The following is a 24879-nucleotide window of genomic DNA, read 5'->3' as shown; positions in this document are numbered from 1 at the left end:
CGCCTGGTCTTGCTTTTTGGCCTTGTGGCTGTGTTCCCCAGGGGATCCTGCTTTTTCAGTGAAGTCTCTTTAGCTTAATAAATAGTAGCAGTGATCAGTGTTCCTTTATTCCAGATGTTTGTTAAATATGTAAAGGGAGGCCTTGTTGAACTGTGGCACGATGATATGCCATATTCACAGACAAAATTAACTTAGACGGCTTTGATTGCCTTTGTTGCATTTTTTATCTGGTATCAGAAAATCTGTCCCAAACCCATTCTTGAATCAAGTGCTTTCTGCATGTGTTCTGTTTGGTTTCCATCTGACTCGCTGGTCCCCAGGAGCATGCCCATCGTTGTGCCCACGCCGGGGAGCCTGACTGCCATCTCGTGCTGCCCACCGCCCTCTGCTCCAAGTCTGGCTCATGAGATACAAAAGGCCAACTCCAGGGCTTTGTGTGACTCTCTTGACTTTCCTGAGGACGGCATTCTGGGAGTATTTGTTGTCCTTCTGACGCTCGACAGCCAAAATTGGCAGACATCTCTAGGGCAAGTTCAGAAAAGAGCCCGAATATTTTTGGAAATGAAGGTGGTTCTAGGAAATCTGGCGATTGCCCTTTGTGAAGTGAGATGTTTTTGTTCTTGAGGGAACTGGTTGAATATTAATGACGTTAACATATTAGTGATGTTATCTATGCTTGTTGTGAACTTTCCATGTGCTGGTTGTCATGCTACTTCTATCTGTCAGTAGCTCTAGAAGCAGAGCTGTGACGCAGAGAGGTGAAGTAACTTACCCGAGAGCACACAGCTAGAAGAATGGCTGGGTCAGGCTACAGAGCGCACAGCCTCCCTCCACAACCTGGAGTGTCTATGTTATTTAAGGAAATTTATGTGTGCATATAGAATGACAGGGTAGGGTATGTTTAAAGCAGGGTCTTTCAAACCTTTTTTGCCTGTGAACTGTGGAAACAAATCTAGTTTCCACTGCAGATTAACAACTAATAAAACGAAAGAGTTCTCCCCCTTACTGTGTGGAATGTACTCTGATTTTTTTCTCTTTACTTTGTTTCCCAAAAGTGCCTGTTGTGACCCTTAAAATCTATTTTGTGTCTTGCTGTGAGTCTGTGACCTGCAGATCAGAAACTCTAGTCAGTCCTCGATGTAAGCTCACTTTCCAGGGTCGGTGGGGGGTGGCGGGCTCCCATGGTTTGTTGAGTGAATGCCTGTCGGCAGCTTTCCCCCAGTGCCTGGCACTGGATGTTGACCCAATGAGTGTGTATATAGGTTATAATAACCCCTCCTCTTCTCCTTCCCTTTTCCTTTTAAAAACAAAGAGCTGAAATTTCGGCCAAACATGGGTATCATCTGGACTGGAAGACAGAAGGTCAAGAACCACTTAATAATAATTTTGTTGCGGAAATATGGGTTATAAGTGAATTTTTATAAAGCAAATTCCATTTTCACATTGATTTTAATTATAATTTTAACAGTGTTAAATTTTAATTTGCTGTTTTTCCTGCATTCCAACTCCTGTGAGGGTCTTCTGTGTCCCACCTGACTTCTGGCAAGGTGGTAGGCCCAGGGTGGGCTCAGCTCCCACAGTAGCCCGGGGCCACCTTGCTCGGTCCTTCCAACACTCCGTGGAAGATGTCTGTCATCAGCGGCGGGGGAGGGTCCCTCCAAGTGTCCGAGGATGACCCTGCCGAGGATGGGCCTCCCAAATGTGTAGATGGTGTTTGGTTGGCTCTGTACAGCTTGTGTGCACAACAAGTAGGTGACTGGAAACTTCTGGCAAGTGCGTGGTTCCGGGTTCCCTGACCACCATCTGTGTAGGGCATTGCGCTTGAGAAATTTGGTGTTGAAGGTTGATGGATTTGCTGGTTAGGTTTTGCCTGACGTCATTGCCTCAGCATTGTCTCTGTGGCTCTTGTCATTGGTAATGCCTTGTTTTAGACACACCCCCTGCTCTGGTGGCTTCTGGAATAAGGCAGGCTCTCCATACCCACCTGCATTGGAATAATCAGTAAAGGCCACATGGAGATGGGATTTCTGCGGCAGAGGTAAGCCCAAGTGGGCGTCTGTGGTGGTACGGAGGTGGTTGGAGGCATCCCTTGCCCGTAGGCCCTGAGGACCTGCCTAGTGGCTTCATGTTGGCTCCACAAGCCAGGTGCCTAAGTTTCCAGGGTCTTTAAACTTAGAAAAGGCGTTCTGAGAGTCTTCCCCTGACATGACAGGAGGAAGGGCTCCTCCCTGGCTGAGACACAGCCCCGTCGCACTCATTAGCATCTCAGAGACTATGTCCCCCTCACTGGTGAGGAGAAGAAGCAGAAACTGTGCAGGAGGCGCCAGGTGTGTTCGGATCCGCCAGACGGAAGCCGTCGTGTTGCTTGAAGGGACTGTCTGGTTTACGCATGGTCATTGGGCTGCCCTGCCTTTACTCCGGGCCACCAAGGGCGGGAGTCTGGCGCCTTGCCTGGCTGCTTCTGGGTCAGGAGCTTCTCCCTGGGCCCCAAGCTACGACCTCTCCTGAGGCTCTCACCGCCCAGGTCGTCCATACTGTACTGTTGTCAGTGGGGTCTCCATGGCCGGCTCCCCAAGTTGGCATGTGTCAGGTCACGCAAAAGGTTCCCCAGCCCCATCTCCCTGAGACGGTGCACCAGGAGGTGTCAGGGTGGGGGAACCACGAGGATACTTTTCTGTGTGGTGATGAACCCTTCCCCACAGCTGTTTGCTCAGTCCTTTCTGAACAGGTATGGAGACACCAAAGCGTTGACAAATTGTCCTTTCCCTTGAAGCGCTTGCAAAGCCGTGACGATGTGTGACCCCGCTGCATGAAAGGCCTGCTGGGGCAGCAGTGGGGGTGGCTGTGAGCCCCAGGCCAGATGGCCCCAGTGACCGTACTGGACCCCCCACCTCCAGCGTCCTCTCCAGGGTGCGGCAGGGCTTAGACCCCGGCCTGTCGGTGGTCCCATGCCCACCCGTGGGGCAGACTGTGAGTGTGGGGGGCTCCAGAATCTGGCTCAGATGTGCAGACATGTGAGCTTCACCTTGGCAGGAATGCCCTTTTCTTACCTGCCCCAACACCCTCTCCCCAAGTCAGTGCATACACAGTCAATTTCTCTGTCTCTACTCTGTTCCTTCCTCCAAAGACTCACCCAGCAGTGTACAGAGAAATGGAAACCACCCCGACTTCTATATTGATTTGGCTGCATTTGATACAGTCTTCCTTCCTCGAATAGGACTTTTCAGTTATCATAAGCCCAAAGATTGCTTTTCACACCGCTTTTATTTTTATGATTCTTTCCAGCGACTCTTATGTTGCTCACAGTAAAACGGTCTGGTGGGTTTCAACAGACTCCGAAGTCCCCAGACCTGAGGGCTCAAAACCTCCTAATGAGCCTCAGGTTGGGACGCCATTCTCTGGGGTGAAGAACCCACATTCCTGTCACTGCCCCTGCTTTTAGTCGGAAGGAAAGGGAAAGAGGAGATCTCACCTTCTGCCCGAAGCCAAACCCAAGTTACAGTCCTAGCTCTGACCTCTCGGGCGGTCACAGATGCCAGGGTCTAGGAGGGTGTCCCAGGCTGGGATTCTGGGATGGGCTTGCAGACCCAGGCACCCAGCGCTGCCCCACCCTGCAGGCTGCTTCCCAGAACTTGGGTCCAGAGAGAAATAGTGTCTCCTGGGGTGTGGGGACGGCTGGCATTCATATCTTTGCCTGTGTATCTTTAGGAAGACTGCATGTGTCTGGGCTCGCCAGAGAACACAGGGCCAAGGAGGAGCACTAGCTCCTTCTCTTGCACACATGCACACACGCACACGCACACACCCAGGGACCGGCTGACACAGGGATGCAGGATGGGAAGTCCAAGTTCCGCTTGGTGAGCCGGAGGCCCAGGAGGGCTGCTGATGTGCGCTCCAGCCTGTGTCTGAGTCTGAAGGCAGGAGGACTGATGTGTCAGCCCGAGTATGCAGACAGAGAGAAAGAAGTCTTTCTTACTCAATCTTTACTTCTATTCAGGTCACAAGATTGGATGAGGCCCACTCGTGTCAGGGAGGGCAGTCTGCTTTACTCAGTCTACTGACTCCAGTGGTGATCTCATCCGGAAGCACCCCGCAGACACACCGAGAATACTGTGGGACCAAATGTCTGGGTACCCCAGGCCCAGTAAAGTTGACATATATGAAATGTCTCTTGTACATACGTGTTGTGTTCTGGATTGAATTTAGGAGGAACTGTTAGGGGATACTCTCTCCGGGACTTACTAAAATGGGATCTTCCCTTTTCCTTCCACGTCCCCCAAAAGAAACATTAGAAATCATCCTGTGAACTCTGTTTCCTTCCTAAGATGTGGCTGCTGGATTGTAAAGCAGAATTTGGAGCCCAGGTGGGCAGGTTCCCAGAGCCAGACCCTCTGAGCAGGCCAACTACCCCCGCATGGGTGTGCGTCTGGTGGATGGATCCCCATGTTACAGGAAATGCCAGAGCAGCCTGTGGAGATGTGGCTGAGGCTGGGGACTGTCACTGACCCTCCAGGGTACTTTGAAGAGTGGCATATGGAGCTCTGGCAAGACATGGAAGATGGTGGCCTTGCTTGATGGGATGAGGTGTCCAGAGTGAACCGAGGGCTCTTCTTACACCATCCCCCTTTCTTTCTTTCTTCCTTCCTTTCTTTCTTTCTTTCTTTCGTTCATTCTTTCTTTTAAATTTATTTGACAAGACAGAGATCACAAGTAGGCAGAGAGGCAGGCAGAGAGAGATGGGGAAGCAGGCTCTCTGCAGAGCAGAGAGCCCGATGCAGGGCTCAGTCCCAGGACTCTGGGATCATGACCCGAGCTGAAGGCAGAGGCTTTAATCCACTGAGCCACCCAGGTGCCGCACCACCCTACTTTCTGACAGCTGGCTCTTCACTCCTGTCTGTTTGGGCCTGGCCAGTGGCATCTTGAGTCTCGGACTGTCTGGATGCAGGGATACACAAGCTAACTGTGGTCCCTCGTAGGCAGGGGAGGGGGGCAGGGAAGGAATAAGTAAGGAGAGCACAGAGCTGGGTCCCTGAGGAAATTCCTCTGTCCTCACAGCATAGTTGTCCTATTTATTGTGAGAACAGGAGTCATTCTGATGGATCCAGGGCTGGCACCCACAGAGGCTCAGCACTCACCTGAGAGGGTTATCTCTCCTCTCTTGGAGAATAGCTCTCTGCCTGGGGCAGGGGGTGTGATAAGCTGAGGGTTTGTGCCTGTGATTGATGATCACTGTGGCTCATTTGTTAGCGGGTGTGACTGCCCAAAGAGTGTGTGTTTGAGAGAGAAACACATGACTCAGTCCAGTCCCAACCCAGACCCACCTCTGGCCCTATGTTGCAGAGGGCGGAGGAGGGGGCGTTCTGTGCAGGTATGGATGGGAAGAAGGTTGTAAAAAAATTAAGGAATTCAGTCCACTCAGGGTGGAAGAAGGGAGGGGGTAAGAAGGTGTAGGAGAAAGCCTGTCTGTGCTAGGGGAGAGCACTTAGTGCCTCCCTCATCTGTGAAATCCATCCGTCCACCATCCATCCATCCATCCATCCTCCCACCATCCATCTATCCCCCATCCATCCATCTACCCACCTACCCATCCATTCACCCTCCATCATCCCCCATCCACCCATCCGTCATTGATCTGTCCATCCATCCATTCACCCACCCACCACCCCACCTGTCCATCATCCCCCCATCCACCATCTATCTGTCTTCTCACCGACCCTACTCATCCATCTACCATCCTCCATCCATCCATCCATCCCCTCATCCCCCCCACCCATCCATCCACCTACCCGTCCATCCATCCTCCACCGTCCCCTCATCCAACATCCTCCATCCATTCATCCACCCATCCATCTATCCATGCATCCACCCTCCTCCCACCCGCCCACCCACCCATCCATCCTCCATCCATGCTCCAACCATCCATCCTCCCATTCATCCTCCCTCCCTCCCTCTATCCTTCCCTCTTTCCCTCTCACCCTCCCTCTCTCTGTCCTGCATTAGCAGCGCCTGTGGCATGCTGGAAGTGAAGGATAAGACATGGTTCTCCAACCCCAGGAGTTCACAGCCCAGTGGCAGAGGCTGTGAGGCAGAGCACAACACTGCCAGGGTGAAGGGTGCTCTAGGAGAGCTGGGCACAGGTGCCTTGATGGGAAGAGAGGCTCCTGGTCATACTTTGCAGAGGGAGGGATGGCTCCCGGGGAGGTACCCATGAGCTAGTGGATACACCATGGGGACCACCCTTTCCGCAGTGGGGGTTCTGAAAAACCCTTTCTTGTCTTGGTGGAAGTCAAGGCCCTCCTGTAGGGCTGGATCCTCTCTCCACCACACACCTGCTTCCCCATCTGCTACTCATTTGCAGTCTTTCTTTCTCCCTGCTGTGTGGACATGGGTTCAGATCTCTTTCACTCTCAATTTTTAATATGGTAACAGGAAAGTCCCTCCCTTGGCCCGAATGCAGGTATGGCTTGTGCCCTGTGATCTTCTGTCCCCATGCAGCACTATGAATGGGCAGTGCACATTTGCTGCAGCCTCCCCCTGACACATGGGGAGGCAGGCTCCCCCAGGCCAGTCCAGCCCTGTAGCTGTCCCGGATCCTTCCTCTGCAGCCAGCGGCTGCATATTGCGCCTTTGCCCAGCCGCCTGCCCTGGTGGCTGAGACGCCTCCCCTTGCCTCTGCAGCCTTGCTCAGGCCATCTTGTGTTCTCATGCCCCTAGTGCCCGCTTCTGTCTGAGGCATGTGTCATCCTCTCTCTGTGTTTGTTCCCAGGAGGCTGTCCAGCTGCGCCTTCAGCTGCCACCTTTGTGCATTCATGCAGCTCAGGACATCATGGCTTCAACTTGGCTCTCCAGCTGGTCTCCCCCACCTGGCCTCGGTGTCCTGAGGTCTTAGACTCATCGTATCTACCTGCTACACTGGGACTGGTCCCCAGGCCGGTCTTCACCACGTCCCCTCTCTCTGTGTGCAGGCTCAGCGCTAAAACCTGGCAGCTGTCCTCGACGCCTCTCTTAACCCCTTCCCCTCCCCTCAGCCGCAGTCCCTTTGATATCTGAATTCATGCATCTGAATTCATGCAGTAACTTCTCCTGCAGCCTTGAGACTCCACATACCTCAACTACTGGCCCTCTCAGGAGCCAGACTGGCTGCTCAGAGCTGTTTGGAGAGCTTTCCAGGAGGACAGCCCTTCCCCCACCCACCCAGAGAGTGCCTAGTCTGTGGGTCTGCCTTTCACAAACCATCTTGCAGATCCTGGTGCAGCTGGGGTCCGGGAGGCATTTCTGATGGTCTTTCTGCCTCCTGAGGGCTCAGTGGAAGTGCGTCCACTGCCTGGGTGTGAAGGGGCTGAGATACCGATCTGCTCTCAGTCATGCCTTTGTTCAAGTCTCAGTCTCTGGGGTTAATATCCAAAGTATATGAAGAACTCATACAACACCCAAAGAATAAATAATACAGTCAAGATATGGGCAGAAAACATGAACAGACATTTCTCCAAAGAAGACGTCCAAATGGTCAACACACACATGAAAAAATTTTCAACATCGCTCAGCATCAGGGAAGTACAAATCAATACCACAGAGAGAGAGTACCTCCCACCAGACAGAATGCCTAAAATTAACAAGTCAGGAAACGACAGATGTTGGCAAGGATGCAGAGAAAGGGGATCCCTCCTACATTGTTGGTGGGAATGCAAGCTGGTGTAGGCATTCTGGAAAACAGTATGGAGGTTCCTTAAGGTGTTAAAAATAGAGCTATCTGATGATCCAGCAATTGTGCTACTAGTTATTTACCTAAAGCAAATGACAACACTAATTCAAAAAGATAACTTGCACCCCGATGTTCATGGCAGCGTTATCTACAGTAGCCAGGGTAGGGAAGCAAGGCAAGTGTCCACTGATGGATGAATGGATAATGAAGGTGTGGTATATACAGAGCAGAATATTACTCAGCCATCAATTCTGGAATGAAATCTTGTCATTTGCAAGGACATGGATGGAGCTAAGGAGGTATTATGTTAAGTGACATAGTCAATCCGAGAAGAAATACTTTAAGATTTTGTGGTATCTCAAACGCAAAACAAGAGGAGAAACAGAGCCCTGAGTACAGAGAACAGACTGGTGGTTGTGGAGGGGAGGGAAGAGAGGGATGGACAATGGGGAGAGGGAAGTCCGGTTTCCAGGAATGGGATGAATAAGTCCCAGGAGGGAACGGCACAGCACGGGAACACAGTCAGTGCTGTTGTCACAGTGAAGTGAAGTGGTGATAAGATGGCAGCCATGCTCACGTGACCGCAGTGTAACATGCACACTTCTTGCACCACTGTGTTATGTCCCTGACACTAACGTTACAGCTTGTATCCCCTGCACCTAAAACAACCAAAACAGCACAATAGTCTCCACTCCTTCACATCTCTGCTGCCTGCATCAAGTCCCAGCCCTGGGCCCACATGCGGCGGTCAGGGTCCGTCTCCAGCTCCCCTTCGTTGTCCCTGGGGGTCCTGCTAGAAGGGTTCTGCCCGGCCTGGCAGAGCCGTCCCTTATCCTGGGATTGAGCTCCACCATCCGCACTCCACTGGTCCCCGCAGGACCGTCCTCCCTCTGGCTGGCTCCCTGGGGGCCTCAGCCCTCCCCTGCTCCCTGCATGTATCCCAGCCCCCTGGGGCTACCCTAAGGGTGTCAGACTCTGGGGGCTGATGTCGACCAGCCCCCACGGAGGGGGCACCTCCACTCTGCTGCAGACTGAAGACATGAAGCCAGCCATGTCCCTGCTCTCCGCCCCCAGCAGTGCTGATCCCGGCCCCTCCTTGGGTCATCTGTGGACCTCAGGACGCCTAGCCTGCTCTGTGGATCCACGTTGCTTCCACATAGCCCAGCTGTCGAGGGTCACCCCTTCCCAAGTGGGGTGACTGTGGAGTCTGTGGGAGTCTGTGGGCCTTTGCTCCTCCCTGGGACATGCGTGGGGGTGACGTGGGGCAGCGGCGGATTCTGAGGGTCACAAAGATGAACAGGTGACTCGTCCTTGGAGGGCTCCCAGCTCAGCACCCGTGGCGGTTGAGCTCTAGTTGGAGCACAGAATGGGTGGCTGGGAGGTTTGGAAGGTACCCAGATCCTCGGGAAGTCCGGAGGAGGCCTGGCGGGAGGGGCCAGGCTGAGGGCCGGGGAGGAGACGAGTGTTGGTGGCTCAGGCCTGTCCTGTGAGAATGCCAGCCCTGCCAGTCCTACATCCTTGGTTCTGTCCCTGAAATGTCGTCTGGCCTGCTGGGTGGCTCAGAGTCCATGCCTCCTCCCTGACCCTCCCGCCTCACCCCCCTGCAGCGTCTTGCACGGCGTCGTTCCCTGTGTGGCTTCCTTCTCCCCTGCTCCTCCCCGAGCCTCCATGAAGGGCTGTGGTCGGCCGGGGGATGGAGGACGCTCCGGGCGCTGTTCTAAGCAAGAAGCCAGTGTGGCACACGGCAGAATGCGGACATTCTGGGCTGATTGGAGTGGCTAGGTGTTGGCGGTGTGCGACAGTGTCCGTCACGGATGCAGGAAGGCTCCCAGCCTCGGAAGCACATATTTAGAGGCTCCTTTTCTTCTCTCTGTCAATGTAGGGTTCGATGACCTTCCGGTGTCCCTGAGAATGGCTTCAGGACACCCGGTGGAGGGCTTTTCCTTGAAAGGTCTGTCACCCAGTTTCACTGCCAAGACGGGTTCACGCTCCAGGGCCCTACAAAGAGGCTGTGTGTGAGACATCTCAATGGAACCCTCGGCTGGATCCCCAGTGATAAGCCCTTCTGTGCACAAGAAGGTAAAGTGCCCCCCTCGTCCGTGGAGGCTGCTCGTGGGGCTGTGGGGACCAGCCGCGTCAGCCCAGGGGCCCACCCCACATGCTGGCGGGAGAGCATTGTGGCCAGGCCGGGCGCAAAGGAGGCTCGGTGTCACAAGTCACCGTGTCCCTCCTCAACCTCAATGACGACCCAGGTCCTGGTTTCTGTCGAGGCAGGAGAGCAGCTCAGGTCACACCAGGGGTGCTCACTGCTGCGTCCCTAGCCAGCCGCGCACTCCCAGCCCCGGCGCCTGAGAAAGCAGAGTACGTGCTGCTCAGACTTGCCCGTGGAGGCAGGAACGTGTGGTACTCGGGAGATCCACTCAGTCACTGTCGCGTCTGTTCCAGGCGGGTTTTGATAGGGAGACAGGGCGGCACAGTGGGCATTTGTTTCCAGCAGTTACCCTATGGTCTCTCGTCATGGCGCGGTATCTGCCTACCTCTGGCAAGCGTGGCGGTGTCTGCTCTGTGTGCTTCATGCTGCGTGGGTGTGTGTGAGTTTAGAACACTGCTCAGAGGTTACCTGGCGGCGGGCAGGGGGCTGATTGTCTCCGCGGCAGGTTGGGCTGACGCAAGGGAGGCAGTGCCGGTGCGGGCAAGGGCTCCGTCTCTCCCCACCACCCCTGACCGTGGGTGTGGATGGAGCTTTCCTGACCTTGACAGCTCACTGTTTTTCGGAATTAGCATAGACCATGTTTATTGAAGTCTTCGAAGCACCGAACTCGACTGTCACTGAGCATAGGCAAAGGCTTCCCCAAGCTGAGAGCATGCATGGTCTCTGCTTTTATTTTTGAGGTCTTTTTCTAAAAGAGTCAAAATTAAAACAAAGAAGTAAAGTGAACTAAATCACACAGAGAAGGACAGGTGTGTGTGTGACAGGTGGAATCTCAACAACAAAACAAATGAACAAGTAAGAGAAGCGTTGGAACGAACATGGGAGTGGTGGCTGAGCAGGGCTGAGAGAGCTCCAGCTGTGAGGTGGGTCGCAGGAAGGAACATGCGCCCGGGAGTACTGTCTGTGGTACTGTGACCACGGTGTGTGGGGACAGACGGGGACACCCCTGGCGGCACTGTCGGAAGTTCTGAAATATGGAATCACCGTGGTTATGCCTAATAGCAAGAGGGCATGGTTGGTCAAGTATCCTTCAATTAACAATGGTCAGCGTCACCATTCAGAACGGGTGCTATGGGCCTCGGGTGGATGCTGTGTAGGGAAGGTGGCTCCCTGTGTTGCAGGTAGGAGTCTGTGTCCCTTGATACAGATGCTTCTCTATATTTATTGAGACAGGCATGTGGTTTTTCCTCTTTAACTTTGCAGCCTTGCAGGTTACACAAGCTTTCTCTTGAAAAATCAAAACAAATTTTGAAAAGGATTTTAGAAATAAATGAATATTTTCTGCTATGCGCAGCCCATGCAGGCTGTGGTTTCCATAAGGTTTCAGTAATGAAAAGTTTATTTGGTTTTGTAGATCAACTTCCCTGATAAATCCTTTGGCCCAAGATACTCAGCATTTAAAACCCAGACAGGCTCAGGAACATATCAGCAATAGTAGAACACGCAGGCTCCGCGAATATTGCCTGGAGACAAAGGCCTTCTATTGTTTTATCATCCTGGGAAACAGAGAGCTTATCTAAAAGACAACCTCTTGCCAGTCCTGTCCTAACTACCTAATGAAGTATGCCCCAAGTTAGAAGGCCTTCATCTCCCCTTGCTCACTGTGTCTCAGACACATGGACCCTCCTGTGTGTGTCTGTGTGTTTAAAAGATTTTATTTATTATTTATATGTCAGAGAGAGAGCGTGCAGGAGCAGAGGGAGAATTAGACACTGTACTGAGCCAGGAGCCCGATGCGGGACTTGATCCCAGGACCCTGGGACTGAGCCAGCCAGGTGTCCCCCTCCTGTGTGTGTGTTTTTTTTTTTTAAAGATTTTTTATTTATTTATTTGACAGAGAGAAATCACAAGTAGATGGAGAGGCAGGCAGGCAGAGAGAGAGAGAAGGAAGCAGGCTTTCCGCTGAGCAGAGCCCGATGCGGGAATCCATCCTAGGACCCTGAGATCATGACCTGAGCCGAAGGCAGCGGCTTAACCCACTGAGCCACCCAGGCGTCCCCTCCTCCTGTGTGATTTTAAGGACACTCGTGTTCTCCTGGCTTTTGCACTTACTCTCCCTCTGCCTAAAGCTGTCTTCTCCCAGATCTGCTCGATAAGGCCACCTTGCCATGTGGCCCTGCATCATAAACATTATCTCCTCAGGGTGCCTGTCCCATGCACCCGGATTCCAGGGGCCCCTGGTAGGTCCCTGTGACCTCAGCACCTGTTCCTCCTCATGCGAGCAGCAATCACTGCATGTTAGTCTCTACCTCGCAGATTTACTAACTTGTTAGTGGCCTTCTCCATGCAGCGAGGGTAGGATTCCTAACTCTCCGTGCCCAGCGCTTGCAGCTGGGTGCTCAGCGAGTCACCAGTGGACAGATGGATGGTTGGATGGATGAATACCGGGTGTTATAAATGCAGGGGTAAACAAAACCCAACACCATCCTTTACAGCGAGGCTTCCAGCACCTTTCCTGTGTGGATATGAATGCTGTGTCTCCAGGGTCGATTACGTAGTTATGTTCCTGGAAACACTTTTTAGGGAGAATGGGTGTCAGAGTTGGCACTTGAAGGAATCAGGTTCATGTTCACATATAACTGGCATTTAAAAAGGCCAGTAAATATTGGTCGTGGTATGTATTCTTAGAACTTTGCCTTTTCTGCTCCTTAGGACTCTGCTCTATGCTAACTAATGTCATTGAATAATTTGTTCTTAGGTATAACTGTGTAATATCACCTTAATATCCCCTCTTTGACTTGTTTCTATTAAATCCCCTATTACACGAGCAGGACTCAGATGCAGCGATGCAGTGGTCTGGGGAGAAAGGATGTCTCAAAGTGGAAGCTTTGCACCCTCTCAGCTGTATCCCCAAAGTGCCCGTTTGTGTCTGTCTGTGTCGGGTTTGATCACATCCCCACTCCTGCCAGAGTCAGATACCGATGGAGCTTTATCTGTCATCCTTGGTAATGGCATTTTTGGAGCGGCTTTTAAACATTCTTCTGGCTGACGGGATGCACTCATACTGTAGGAAATTTCTCTTATTTCTGTTTGAAACTTCAGAACTGATGAAGATTATATGTATTTGTTTTGGGGCACTAAAGATCCTGGCTTCTCTGTTTCCATAGACATGAAGTGCATAGTCACGTCCGGCTAAGGATGGCCTGGCTGGGCCAGGCTCGTCTTCCTATCTCCCCTCCTCTGGTGGGGGGCTCAGGCGCCAGACGCCAAGGGTAGGATCATAGCTCAGCTTTGGGGGGCCGACTTCTGTGAAGCTACTGCTGGTCTGTTTTGTTCTGTCCTTTATCTGGGCCACAGCCCTCCTGGCCTCCTGGCCATAGCTCCGGTGCCTGCTCCCAGCTCCCTGGTCAGTGCGAGTCTCTGTTCCATAGCAGCCAGTCCCCATGGTGACTCCATCATGAGCAGAACTTGGGAGGCCGTAGTGCCCTGGGATCCTTGGTCCATGTGCCCCGTGGTGGCCCCCAGCTCCTGGCTGTGGACAGAGGCATCTGGTCAGGAGTTCAGGGCACTCTGTGTGAGTGACTGCTGCTTCTGCACAGCCAGTGACCACACACTCACGGGCCGCAGTGTCCCTTCTGTCCACTGGCTTTACTCACTGACGCTGGCTGCCTGCTAAGGACCTGGGTCAGCTCCCGGAGAAGTCGGAAGCCAGTCAGGGGAACGGTGGCTTTGTCGCGTAAATCAGCAACATGGGGTTAGTTGGCAGCTGGGGTTTTACAGAGGGGCGCCTGGATAAAGGTGTTTTTATTTGCTCTGAGTAATGCCTGCGTTAGCACTACTGAGAAACGTGATTTCCCGTTTCCATTAAGAAGGCAGCAGTGGTGCCAAGTTGTCACTTGCCTTGTGACTCCAGTCAGGATCATTCTGGCATTGACTTTGGGGGAATTTGTCTATTCTGGTAGAAAAATTTTTGGTTAAACGTGAGAGGTTGGAAACCCCTTTCCACAGTTTGAAACTCAAAAATAAGAGGTCGAACTAGAACCACAACAGTTTTCCATCAAGGACGCTTCCTGCTGAAATTTGCAGACAGAGGGTTGATGGGGTTGTCCCGGGGCTCCATGGCCGCACTTCCTCGACATTTCTTTGCCAGCCACGTGTGGAGTCCCGGAGTTCCAAGGGCATGTGGGAGAATGCAGGGGTGCAGTCCCTGCTCTCCAGCTAATGTGGAGATGAAGGCAGATGCCACGCCCAAGCTTTGACTTTGACCCCGCGAAGAGGTCATCCTGTTTTCTAGAGTCTGTTGTCAGATTCTTCATTGGTCCCTGTAAACCCAGCCCCAACCCTACATCAAAACTCCTGGGATGTGCTTTTTAAACCCACCTGTGTTCCCGGCCATGGGCTGCTTGGGTCCCTTCCCTCCGCAGCCTCAGGACTCCTGGGCTCAGGCCTCAGAGCCAGCAGTTCATGGTCAAGTCTCCCACCATTCCAACCATATGGCTGATTCAGAAGGCTTTCGGGAGTGGCTGAGAAACCCAGTCTTACAGCATTGAGATACTCTTGGAGAAAGTTTCTGTGATTGTCGAAATGCTGTGCTTGGATTTTGCTTCATTTTTAAAACTTGCGAAGCTTGGAGCGCAACCCCTCTGTACGCCTCCGGGGATGGCTGCACAAGGTTATGTGGGGACACACGCGGAATTGGGAGGAGACCATGTTCGAAGTGGAGGGTTATAATTTATCCACTGTATTTTATCTCTCAATCACGTTCTGTGTGGACTTCCTGTTCCTGCGCCCCTGATGCTGGGCTACAGACCCTTTCCGAGTCTGTATTCTGCTCCCACCTGCTTCCAAGAAGCAGGTCACCTACCTGTGGGGGGCTGTGTGGTGTTGGTGGTTGCATGTGCTTCCATGTTATTACCCGCGTGGAGCAGATCCGGTAGGAGGGAGGTGCCGGCCGGTGTGGCCCCAGCTTGTCCCCACTGTTCTGCAAGGCCTTTTTTTTTCTTCTGCCCCAAGGCAGAGGCGGTAGGCTGGGTGGGACCACTTAGCAGGTCATTGTGAGCCCCTAGCTCTGTCCTTCCTCTCTTAGTTCCAAAATCGCCTGAGGCTCCACTGTGAGGTGTGAAGGGTTCCAGGCTGGAGGTGAAGCTCCTTTCATGGCTGGATTGGGACATCTTGTCCTCAGTCCCCTCCAGACCAGGGGCTAGCAGTCCGTGTGCGAGGGCGTTTTATCACAGGGAAGCCTGAGGCCAGGTCCGAAAAGAAGAGCTTTGTGCCAAGCTGGGAAGCACAACAGGCTGAAATTTAAAAAAATAACGTGTCCATTTTACACCTTTGCAGATTGCCGTATCCCTCAAATCGACGATGCTGAGATTCATAACAGGACATACAGACACGGAGACAAGCTGATCGTCACCTGTCACGAGGGATTCAAGATCCGCTACCCTGATCTGTACAACATGGTTTCTCTGTGCCGTGATGACGGGACATGGGACAACCTGCCGCTCTGTCAAGGTAGGGGCGCGGGCTGGGAACACGTGTGTGTCTCTCCACTGGGACGTGGAGGGAAGCAGGGCCCACCGGCTCTGGCCTTGGCATCCGCACACCCTCCCTGCGGTCCCCAACAGCCCCTCGTGCCCACCGTGAGAGCCCAGACCAGAAGAGCCCTTGTTCTTGAGCATGTTGACTTCTCCTTCACACCGAGAACCAAAAGTCTTTTAAGAAATAGGCATTTTGTAACCAGGCTGTGAGCACGATGATGAACTATGGCATTTTTAATGAAAACAGCAGAACGTTTATACTTATTTCAGTGGTGGTGAGGGTAGATTAAAGACGCATCTTTACAGAGGCTATTTTTTCTTAACGTTATCCATTTTTATAATGCATGAGGAGCAGAAAAATAATCAAATTCAGATTTTATCCAAACTACCCAGTAAATAAGAATCCTCTTGCCTTTTTAACATTTGCCTGGGCCAACACGGAGGACCCTGTTTGTGAAAATAAGTCCTTCCGTGCACATTAATTCTGATTTTATTTTCTTGACATGTGACTTGAAAGCCAGTGCATAATTCATTCTTCGGGGAGGAGGCTTGTTTGCGCCGGAGCCTTGGCGTGTTCCGGTTGAGACGAATGCTAGCGCTGGGCTCTAGGTCATGGCTGGCAGGCTCTGATATTACTCTGCGTGCCCCGGGGTCGGAAATGAATTATTTCCTTCTGTGAGGGCTTAAGAGTCCTACATGGCCCTTGGCAGAAACAGAGGCTCTGGATCGGGAGGACCAAGGGCGGCCAGGCCACCCCTTTGTGAGCTTCTCTGCTCAAACTCCCTGTGCCACGTAGCCTGCACAGATGACATTTCCAGGGATACATGTGCTCTGGGGGCACTTCTCGGGAGGCTGTGGAGAGTTGTCACCGTGATCTGAGGTTGGGCTGAATATTCACGTGAACATTACCAACGACTGGTCCCTTTCCTTCCCGGGGCCAAGAACGCTCCCTCGGATGCCAGCCCCCTCTGCCTTCATGAATCCTGCATCCCCCACTGTCCCCTGTTCTCCTGCCCTTTCTAGAGATTTCTCCCTCTTAGGTCTTGCAAATTCCGTGCACCTATTTACGAGTTCTTTTGGTCCCTATTATTTCTTAAGAAATGCCCGAGGGTGGCATCCTCATCAGGGGCTCAGGTGTGGCCTCCTGCTCTGCTCTGTCCACCACCCTGCGCTTGCATCTCAGAGCGTCGCCCAGAGCCGGCTGGCTGCTCTCGGAAGGTGCCCTTCCCCGGATAGCACCGTCACCCACACCACCCTCCCTCAGGGCATGTCCCCTGCTCTGTGCCCTGAACTCATCTCCATGCAGAGGCAGGTAGGGGCCTGGCTGCCCAAGCAGTGACTGCCCAACATGGCATGGGCGTGAGGGGTCTGGCGGCATTAGATGGCCTGACACCTCGGAGCGCCACGGGGAGCATGACTGGCCCTTAGCATGACGTCTCGTCCTGTGGCTTTTCTTTGCACTTCCAGATCCGGGGGAGAGAGCCTGACAAGCCGGCTCGCCATTGCCTGGAAGTGTAAATAGAGGTTGCACCAAGCTATTGTGTCAAAGCCTGGTGTCTGCTGCCATGCTTGGGATGGGCTGTCCCCAGCCAAGGAGCATGTCTCTCTTTCCCTGGTTTACTACTGCAGTTACAACCCCTTCTGGCTTCTTTTGGGGCAGGCAAGCAGGCGGGCATGTTCCAAGGCCATGTTTTCCTTGGGAACTTTGTGTTTTGGAGAGCAGTGTCCAGACGCACCTGCTGTTCACTGTGGGTCTGTCCGTTTTATATTCAGGGGACTCCAGCTTCTCTGTGGGAGTGGCCAGGAATGACACTCCTTCTTGGGAGGAGCCGCAGGCACTGTCCCTTGTGCCAGCTCATTTGAACAGCACTTAGGGACTCTGATACGGTCAGTTGTTCATGTTGACGTGCTTGTCTTACTTTTCTCAGTCACGGATTCTGTTTATTCCTGAGTCCCAATCTCCCCCTCCTCCCCGACACTTCACTTTTCCTGTGAACACAGTTCATGTTCAGCTCAACGGGTAAATCCTTCCAGGCCGTGGAGAAAGGATGTGGCCACGTGTCTCAGATGTGGCCTGTGTGGTAGTAGGCCCGTGGATCTCTGTGGCACGGGACACTGTCAGCCCCAAAGGGAGCATTTCCCTAAGTTCTGCATGCCAGGGCTGCCCTGGCCTCTCTGGTCTCACGCCGAAACATCGATCCCACGTACCAGCTCACTGACCAGGGCAGTCGGCGGAGCATGAAGCCGTTCGAGGCTCAGAATGTCAAAGCAAGCCAGGTCGGGAGCAGAGCTCAGACACCTGCTGCCATGGGCATGCTGTGATCCGTGCTCGGCGACTGGAAGGGAGAGTCGGGATTTCCATTATACGTTATTTACTTCACACACAATTAGTTCTCCGCGGGAAGAGCCCCAGCTCTGCAGAGTCATTATTTCCTCTAGTGAGACCACTGACCCCGACAGGAAATGCCAGGATCGCAGCGGGGGCCACACAGAATGGGATTCTGTGCCCCTGGGAATGTTCCCCAGGCACAGGTTTCAACACGGAAAAGCAGCTTCCGTTTGGCAGAAGCAGAAGTGTGGGAACACAGACAGCATGGAGAATTCTGGGTGTGCGTGGGGGCTTACGACACCCAGCTCCATGCCTGCCGTGCATGTCCTTGGGCTCTGCGCAGACCCTGACCAGGAGCTCCTTGGGAGGGGGCCCAGTGGGGTGTATTCTGAGACACCCTTTTTCTGGGTAGTTCTCAAGGCTGAGAACCATGTCAAGTGCACCTAAAATGCAAATTGATCTTCACGTAGCATCACACGGGGTCCGCAGGCCCCTGCCTCACAGTCCAAGCAGGGGAAGGGTGTTTTTGCTGCCACCTCCTCAGACCCCCCAGGTGTCCCCATTGTTGAAACAGTTGGGGTGTATGTTTGCTGCACAGCACCTCAGTGCTTCTCACCCCCAGGAGCATGTTAGCATCACCTGGGGAGATTTAAAAAATTCGGGGTGCCCTGGCTGTGCATAGACCTAGGGCTCGCAGCCAGGATTGTGTTGCTTAAAGGTTCCCGGATGATTCTGAGGTGTGTCTGGGGCTCCCTGATCCCAGCTGTACCCCCCTCACTTCCTCCCTCTTCCCCTGGGCCTCTCTGTGTGGTTTGCAAGCATGACGCCAAATTCTGCGACATGAATCGAACAGGAAAGTGGTTACGGGCATCTGGCTGAAGAGCCCTTGGTGGCGGGCAGGGGGCCAGGGTTTTGTGGGTCTCGTTGGTGCAGAGGGGACCAAGTGCGACCGTCCCTCCTCTTTTCCTCGCCACAGGCTGCCTGAGACCTCTTGCCTCTTCCAATGGCTACGCGAACATCTCCGAGTTGCAGACCTCCTTCCCCGTGGGGATGTCATCTCCTACCACTGCTGCCCTGGGTACAAGTTGGAGGGGGCCGAGCACCTCGAGTGCCTACACAGCCTCATCTGGTCGACCAGCCCACGCCGGTTCCTTGCTCTGGAAAGTAATGTGTCCACTCTTCAGGAGGGTGACTCACAGTTACAGCGGGTGCTCCTGCGGGAGGTGATGAGCTGGGAATCCTGGTCAGCGCAACTCCCCTTCCTTTGAGTGCACACGGCCCTGAGCTGGGCCATGAGGCTGGTCATCCCCCAAGAGGCAGGACCTACAGCTAGTCGTAAAACGGGCTTCCCCCATCTGAGGCTGAAGGGCATGAAAGAGAGGCGCTTCAGGCATCAGAGGTTAAACCGTAAAATATTGCCAAGTTAAGTGAAATGTCCTAAAAAATTAATTTTCTCTGCACGAAATGAAAACAGACTGTATTATGGCGTCATTCATTTTCTCCTTGCTTTATTGTGTTGTCCGTGCTTCTCCCTGTTCCTGTGCATTTTATGGCTGGGCTTGAGCCATGGCTGGCACACGCTGGGAAGCCTGGAGCTGAGGGCTCCTTTCTTCCTGTTCTCCTCGAATGTGTGTCATTTCCCTGAGCAGTGGTTCGCAGTAGTGAGGGGACAGGGCATCCAGGGACAGCAGCAGGTCGGGGTCTGAGGGGTTTCCTGCTAGCGAAGGTGGGCATACTGGTTCAGCTCTCAGTTTCATGTGGGTCTTGAAATTATGACTGACGCACACACACTGATTTGCGTGTGGGCCTCTGAGCACAGCGTGCAGGACGGGTCTACGAGGGGGAAGAGGAAAACAAAAGCAGGCTCCAGTTAGGAGGCCCCTGGAGCTTTTCCTGGAAACAAGACACGACCACATGACGTTCTTTCAAGGGTGTGCATGCAGCAGGGAAGACGCCGCTGGACCATGGGTTGTGTGGAGTGCTGACAGCCAAAAGAGGCCAGGGGGGCGTCCTAAAGCAGTGCTGGGGGAAGGGCAAGTGGGGGCCCCTGGGACAGCAGCAGGCATGCTCTCGTGAGTCCGGCCCCCACCCGTCCCAGGTCCCTGGGGTTGGGCCTCCAGTGCATGTGTCAGGTAAGACACGGTATGCCTGGTAAAAGCTGAATTTCAGATAAATGACAAATCATTTCTTAATTTGAGCGTACTCTCAATATTGCATGGGACTTAACTCATTTGTTAAATTCTCAATTCAAATATAACTGAGCACCCAGTACTTTCACCTGTTAACTCTGGGGACCCTCACCTGCAGGGATGCGGTGTCCCCCATGTCCAGAAGTGCAGCAGGTAGAGGTGAGCCTGGGCCATAAGGAAAGGGGCTCCTCTGGGCCTGGGGGTGTCTCGTTGCTCAGAAAGCCAGAACTAGATTGGGTGGACGGTGTCATGATTACGATTCTATCAGTCCAAGATGCCTGTTTCAAGATTTTGACAAGTTTTGTTTAAATGTTTTTCAATCGGTTACCTTCCGATAAGCTTCATTTTGAAGCTTTGAGAGCTGTTTCTGTGGAGTCTGGAGGATCTGCAGGGAGCAAATGAAACAGACCCTAGTGTTAGTAGCTGGTAGCTAAGGTTGGAACATAGAACTGGAGTGTAGCCTCGTCCTCCGCCAGCAAGGGCTATGGCCAGAGTGACCGCTGCCACAAAGGCCACAGTGGCCTTTCCTCTGAGGTTTTGGTGTGCGAGTGTGCGCATGCATGGCTGCGTGCATGTGTGTGTGTGTACACATGCACATGTACACATGTATGTACACCATGTGTATGTGTTTAATAATCCTCGCATGTCTGCTCTCCCTGTAAAGTATCTGGTGGAAGCACTCGTGGGATCTTGAACTGCTAACTGGGCAAAGATGCCAAAACTGTGATTCAGAACCAAGAGGCACAGCGCCGACTGAAGGATTTTTGTGTTTCGAGACTTGATAGAAACGGGGCCAGGTTGAACGATGGTTCGGGGTACCAGGCAAGGATTCATGGAAGATTATCCAGATGCATCAGATGTTGCTGTTTCCTCAGCCTTACTGGAATCATATGCGGTCTTTGAAAGGAGGAGTCATGCTGTCACGGGGCACCTGTTGTCATCCCCAGGGACTCTGCCCCTTGCCCTCTGTCATCTGGTTCCCCCTTCAGTTTCCCATCTTTCTTAGCACACAGTCTGATTTTTCTTGATGTCCCAGGGAAATCCACTGCATGGTGCTGGGAAGCATGGAGCCTTCAGGGGCTTTTAAATGTAGGGGTGATCTGCCCCCTGAGCGCCTGGGTCTGGTTGGCTGTGCCAGGAAAGTGGTTCCCTCCCGTTTTGGGGCTCCCCGGGACCCACCAGTGCGTCGGCTGTGGTCCCCACCCCAAGCCTTCTCCACACCCACCAACAGCCAGGAGATGGGGTCCCCAAGTGGGTCGGGAGGCAGCGTGCAATGTTGAGCAAGAGCGTGGACTGACGTCTGACTGGTTGGGCTCACATCGTAGGTTCCCACACGATGGCTTTGCCGTGGGGTGCATCACTTAGCTCTGTCAGCCCTGTTCCCTCACCTGTCACATGGGGCAGATGGTCATCGCTCCTCCTGACACCGTGAGAATCCAGCATGGACATCACACATTTAGGGAGGCTTGTGGCACATGCTGGGTGTTCCCTCCAGGGCCACTGTTATCATTCTTCTTGGAATTCTGTGCAGAGGCACATTAAGTAAATAAGTGAGAACCTGGGCGTGGCCATGTGAGCCCAGTACCCACACTTCTGTGCACACTCGGGATCGTCCAGGGTGTTCTGGTGCTCGCGTGGAAGGTGAATCCCACGTGTCAGGAGGAGGTGCTCAGCAGCACCAGTGATGCCATTGGTTCTGAGAGCTTAGCATGTGGCCAGAGGGTTGATGTGGCAAGCCACTTAGCGCCTTGTGAGGCAGGCGCTGGTTTTGACGCACTTCACAGATGGGCCAGCCTGGGCTTGTAAAGTTCCAGAAACTCAGCAAGTGACATAGCTGGGAAACGGGTACACTGGGACCTCGACATGGGTCCCTGTCCTGTCAGAGCTCGCGCGTGTTATCATCAGGGTACGTCACCTAACTAGCTTGTTCTGATCACTTTGCAGCCTCGTGGGCAAGCAGTGTGATGTTTTTATAACCTTTTCTTGCAGAGTCAAACAATTTGGAAGCACTAACACGTAGGAAGGGGTTCATCTTTCTAGACTGGCTGCTGACCCCGTGGAGCTCTCCACCTCAGGGGATGTGTGGCGGACAAGAGCCGCTCACTGCCCCCCTGGCACCCCATGTCCCCATCATGGTGCAGAGCCTGGCCAGGCTTGTGTCTCCTCTCACAGGCCCGGATGGACACCTCAAGGGTGACATGACGTGTCCGGACGCTCCATCTCTTTGGCTATGGCGGCTCTTTCTGCCATGTGGGGCCTCCTGTCCTCCATGGGCCGCGGGGCATCTTCTGAGATCAGGCCTCTCTGGCACTGGCATCAGGCAGCCCCACACACATGTCAGCAAGCCCAGAACGGATGCCTCGCTTTGTGACGGAGTTTATGCTTTGAAAGGAAAAGCTCTGGCGGCTTCTTCAAAGGTACGGGTTGTGTTTTCTGATGTCTGTGCGCTTGTACTGAGAGTAGACGCCTCTGGAGCCTGTGTTCCCTGCAGCTGAGCTGGGGGCAGTGGATAAAGCAACAGAAATCATGAGGTCTTGAACCAGGTTGTTGGTCTATCCTTCAAAAATAGATGTGTGCGTATAAATGTACTTGGCCAGAGCCCCACGCGTCCCCGTGTGCCAGCCTGGCTCACTGCGGCCTCGGGAGTTGTCATCCCTGTGCAACGTCCATTCTGCCTTCATCCCTTTCTGTCTCTTTCACACACACACACACACACACACACACACACACACACACACACACACACTATGGAGTATTATGCCTCCATCAGAAAGAATGAATACCCAACTTTTTATCAACATGGATGGGACTGGAGGAGATTATGCTGAATAAATTAGTCAAGCAGAGAGAGTCAGTTATCATGGTTTCACTTACTTGTGGAGCATAAGAATAACAGAGAGTACATTGGGAGAAGGGGAGGAGAATGGAATGGATTTGGGGGAAATTGGAGAGGGAGGCAAACCATGAGAGACTGTGGACTCTGAGAAACAAACTAAAGGTTTTGGAGGGGAGGAGGTTGGGGGTTGAGTGAGCCTGGTGGTGGGTATTAAGGAGGGCATATATTGCATGGAGCACTGGGTGTGGTGCATAAACAATGAATCTTGGAACACTGAAAGAATTAAATTAAATTAAAAAAAAAAAGAGTGTGTGTTTCTGTGTCAAGGTCATGCTGCCCTGATTATGATGGCTTTGCAATTTATCTTGAACTCTGGGACTGTGATGCCTTCAGCTTTGTTCTTCTTTGTCAATATTGCTTTAGCTATTTGGGGTATTTTGTGGTTCCATACAAAGTTCAGGATACTTCAATCTAGTTCTGTCAAAAGTACTATTGGTATTTTGATAGGGATTGCACTGAATCTCTAGATGGCTTTGGGTAGTATCCACATTTTAATATTAATTCTTCCAATCTGTGAGTATGGTTTATCATTCCATTTATGTGTAAGTAGTGGTAACTTCTTAAAAAAACATGCTGGATAGCAACTGTATCAGGATTCTCCAAATGAAAAGAGTCAAGGGATTGGCTTATGGGATGTGGGGTTGGCACATGAAAATCCATAGGATAGGCCATCATTCTGGAGACTCAGGTGGGGTTTGATGCTGTGGTCATGACCCACAGAATTCTTTCCTCTTTGAGAAACCTCAGTTTTTGCTCTTAAGTCCCTTTGGCTGATTGGATGAAGCCCATCTCCATTATTGAGAACAATCTCTTTCATTTCAAGTCAACTTATTGTTGTTATTAACCACATCTACCAAACAACTTCACAGCACCACCTGGATTGTGCCTGAATAAATAGGTGGGTCCTAGACCCCAACTAAGCTGACACATAAAACTAACCATCATATAGCCAGTGAGGAAAAATGATATTTCAAGTTACTGACTAAAATCAGCATTAATTAATAAATTAGCATGAATAAAATCAATGAAGTTTGAAGAGCTACCTTTCTCACAATTTGAAGTTCTGAAGAAGCACTCCACCATCAACATATTCTTGGGCCCTCTCAGCGAAACTAAATTTTCCCCAAGACAACCAAAGACCATCATGAAATAGTTATCTTGGGACATGTTTTCTGCCAAAATTCAGTCAATTCCAAATAAGATTTTTGTGTCAACCTCTTCTCCCTGGTTTATGCAGCTGCTTGAGCAAGTAAAGAGGACAGAGTACATGTCTCAGGAAAGTAACATCCGCCTCCTTTTGGGTGATTTGTTGCAGGGTCCTTTGCATTCTTTTTCTCGGGATCAATATCACCCAATTAAACTCGTGTTGACAGAAGCATGTTTCTCTGTCCTTGTCTCTGGTGTCAATGAGGCTATACAAGGAAATGTTTTTCCCTGAAAGACATTCACCTTTTCCCCCTCTTTTGCCTCAAAAGCTGACTCCTATGTTTGCTAGCACTTGGCATTGCTGTAAAAATGCCCTGAGAATAAAATTGATATGGTTGGCTTCATTTAGCTGTAGGGATAAGAAATAACTACATGGTGTGGTTGGAGGTGCTGAAGTTTGGCAAAGGTTAGAAACCTTCACAGGGATAATTGAAGGGCATCCTCATCAAGATCCCTATGAAGATGAAAAAGACCCAAACAACTTCTGGCTGGCTGCTCATCCAGGCAAAGACGGAAAGGTGGGAGACTGTGGCTGCCAAAGACCTTCCCTGATCATGGCAGATTTCCTGAATTTTCACTCTATGGATGAAAGGTTAGGTGACTCCATTATTAGACAGAAAAAATAGAAAAACTGACTTTAACTTAACTGCTTTACACACCACAAAGTGTCAGAATGTCAAGAATCAGAAAACCATTTGAATTTACTTTATTGATTCAAAAGATGTTTTGTTATATAATTAATTAAATTAGGCACGTTGGACTAAGCGAGAACCTAGCACCTGCTCGATATGGAAGTCAGTTAGATCCATTGAATGTCTAGGGTGCCTGAGTGGCTCAGTGTTAAGCCTCTGCCTTTAACTCAGGTCGG

At 52.1% G+C, this 24879-nt stretch overlaps 1 long non-coding RNA gene and 1 pseudogene across 2 annotated transcripts in view; both read left to right on the top strand.

Moving 5' to 3' along the window:
* LOC309849539 (sushi domain-containing protein 4-like) overlaps positions 1 to 18988 on the top strand; it is a 50455-nt pseudogene extending 31467 nt beyond the window's left edge. The window contains exons 2-4 of the transcript in view: positions 9585 to 9781; positions 15192 to 15365; positions 18697 to 18988. The product of the transcript in view is annotated as a sushi domain-containing protein 4-like (transcript). The remainder of the gene's footprint in view (positions 1 to 9584; positions 9782 to 15191; positions 15366 to 18696) is intronic.
* The window catches only part of LOC309850292, a 190962-nt gene that overhangs the window by 140879 nt on the left and 25204 nt on the right, over positions 1 to 24879 (top strand). The window lies entirely within an intron of this gene.

This window comes from Mustela nivalis (assembly GCF_964662115.1).
Source record: "Mustela nivalis genome assembly, chromosome: 16".
NCBI classification, from domain to species: domain Eukaryota; kingdom Metazoa; phylum Chordata; class Mammalia; order Carnivora; family Mustelidae; genus Mustela; species Mustela nivalis.
This window is presented reverse-complemented; position numbering and strand designations above follow the sequence as displayed.